Consider the following 3,374-nt stretch of genomic DNA (forward strand, 5'->3'; position numbering starts at 1 on the left):
GATGGATATATATGTATGTGTGTTATATACATATATATTGTATGTGTATATGACATATAGAATATGGATATATGTATGTATATATATATATATATATGTGTGTGTGTGTGTGTGTGTGTGTGTATATGTATATACAGGGGAGGAATCAAACGCAAACAAAATAATTTGTATAAAACCGTACAAACAATCTTCGTCTGTAAATTTAATGAAATTGTTTCATGAAACTGTTTAATGAAATTATAAAAGCTCTATTTTCTCTCTACAAATTCTCTCAATTTACTAAGGGAATCGATGTAACAACTATATATTTGGAATCCACTTTTTGAACCCTTCTTAAAAATATAAGTTTCTTTCGTTTTTATTAGAGTGTTTATGTTAGGGTATTTGAGGTTAGTTTATAATTGTGTATGTGATTTATATATGAATTAATATTTACAATTTATGGTTATATACATGTTTTGGAATGATGGGATTGGCTAAAATGATGTAGAAATAAAAGGGTAAATTATGGATTCAATATAGTTAGATTGGGTATATAAGATTAACCGCACATTAAGTGTTCGGTTAAATGTCTAAAAGAGCAAAATTGTATGATCAAGTTTAAAATTATAATCATTAAGGTTCTTTGTGGTGTTTAGTATGTTATGGTATGTTTAGAATATTTAAATGTTGCAAATAATTGAAGTTAGGATCCTAAAAGTGAGTTGGGGAAAAATTGTGGAAATCGGAATTTTGGACAGCTTCAAGTCTAGTACTTTGATAGTGTATAACTCACAAACGTAAGTCAGAATAAGCTCATATTTTGTAGTTAGAAATATATTACTGTATAATACAACTTTCATGAAGGGTCGAAAATCCAGTTATGACTCTAAGTTGGCTCGAAACAGTGTGTTTTTTGGGCTGTTTGCACTGTATTCGGGATTAATCTGTTGTTTTGTAATAATCATATAAAATAGATGAATGATCCAAATAAGATGATTCCAAAACTAACAGACTCTCATTACACCAAATTACAACTTTTATTTAGACAATATAATCTGGATTAGTCTCTAAGTATGGTAAAAATGTTTAAAAAGAAGAGGTACGGAAGCGGTTAGATCGAAAGAGCATAAGGCTAAGTTTTACGTTTGAGTTTCAATTCTTATTCGGTTGTCCTTCTTGAATTCTATATTGTTTAATTACATTAATACATAAGTAATTTTATTAGAATAATTATGTTATGGTTTTTATGTTTTGTAAATAGTAACTTGTTTATGCATTCGTTAGGCACGCAGACAAGTCAAACTTGATTGTGAATTTCTGTTTGATCGTACGTTAATTGTCAAATTTAATTAAGATACAGATATACTACCTCACTCGACACGGGGATAACCATTTGTATAACGCTTCCTAATCCGAATACATTGATTCCAAATTCTCATTGTGCTTATTAAATGCTATTGAACTTTTATTTTCTTTCGAAATATGATGTACGCTATTATTTGGAAGATAGATCATTTTGATCACTTGACTTGTTAGATTGCATCATTTATGAACCATTTCACTATAGACTCAATATTGGGAGCACCGGTATTGAGATGTTTCCATGATGACTAAAACAATCATGACATCCTCACTTATATAATCCTTAAAAGTGGACTAGTCGAATAGAGGGCGTATGGATCGATCATAGGAACCGTTATCGGACAATAAATTGTGGTCGTGGTTAAATCCACGGAGAGGATTGTTGTGTTCGCACCCCTTTCCTCACTTATGCCCGAACGAACTGATCATCCTTTGAGAACAACGCGTCCGCGTGAGACGGTTTGGTCTTCGGACCTTTGACATGCCTTCGGGGTATTTTGACTTTCTTTTGGATTATCACTTAACGTTATAAATTGCTTTTGAACTTGTYATCTCATATTCATTGTTTAGTTATTATTATCCGTTCACTGAGCATTAAATTCAGCTGAGATTTTCTTGTCCTCAACAGGTGAGCAGGCTCCGTAAGATCTAGTTCACTTAACTTCAGATTGAATTTAATAGTATACAAATGCATTCATTTCCTCTGCATTGACTTATCAGTGATTTTGGGGTGAGAGCTATGAAGATAACAATATTGAAGATAACTCATTATGTCATACTTTTGTTAACTTTTGATGACTAATGCAGATATACTGATAATTTGGGACCGTATTTTGAGACACGTTATCTTCGTTTGTGGTTATGCAATTATCTTTTGGTAAATTTTATTAACTGCTCTATTTTACATAATGCATTGAATTTTATATTTTCTTTTAAAAATCTAATTGTGGTATCTTCCGTCTTTAACCCCGCAGGACGGGGGCTAGAGGTCCTAGGTTCGAATCCAAGCAAGGAATAAAAATGCCTTGTGGCCACGGAGGTTCAAATGCGGTGACTTGGGGTTTCTCGCGAAGCGAGTGGTCGCCCTGGGATTAGTCAGCTATGTCTAGTCACGTCGTCATTGAGTTGTCAAATTAACCAAAAAGTTGCGTCAAAAAATTAACATGTACAATCGTCCCATTTGTCTAGTTACGTCGTCATTGAGTTGTCAAATTAACCAAAAAGTTGTGTCATAAAAAGTTTTCATTACAGGACGAAATAACAGTCAAAATCGCCCCCGGATGGGTGATTTGCAATAGTAAATGGCGATTTTATCCCCCAAATGATATGTATGTGGGACCTATCCGTACCCTCAAACTCCAAATCGTCCCCAATAAAGTAAAATCTCCCTCCAAGGGCGCTTTTTGTGGTCATTTTATGAAAAAATTCTGAAAAATAGTAATTTTGTTAGTGTATCATGTATAAATTGGTCATTTTTGGTAGTTTCCTTATATAATATATATTTTTTTAAAATATATAAATGGTGCAGTTTGAACCCCGATTTGATGATTCAAAACACAAATTGCATCGCAAAGGTGTCCTATGGTCAACACCGAGAGCAAAGACTACGATAACGAGGAAGTTGACGAGGTCTTGTGACTTACAAATTCCAATTATCATTGTCTTGACAAAGAAATGTAGAAAAATGCACACAAGATATTTATACAACCGTTACTTTTTTTTGACTAATCTAAATAAACTAATTGACGTAGTTGACAATAACTACTGAAGTAGTTTTTCTAATTTTTTTTTAATTAACTTGGATATCCAACCCGTTATGCGAGTACCATATCGTATGTGAGCCTCCGTGACTATAAGAGAATTTTTTTTCCTCCTTGGATTCAAACCTGAGACCTTCAAGCTCAAGTCAATCGGATACCACTCGACGTGTCTACGTGATGTTGATGTTGATGTTGTATAAATAAAATATAGTTTGTTTTTGAAAATTTCATCATATAAAACTAGAAGAGTACTCGTGCAATGCAGCGAGA

The sequence above is a fragment of the Cynara cardunculus genome (genome assembly GCF_001531365.2).
Source record: "Cynara cardunculus var. scolymus isolate 2C chromosome LG 15, CcrdV1, whole genome shotgun sequence".
Taxonomy (NCBI): Eukaryota; Viridiplantae; Streptophyta; class Magnoliopsida; order Asterales; family Asteraceae; genus Cynara; species Cynara cardunculus.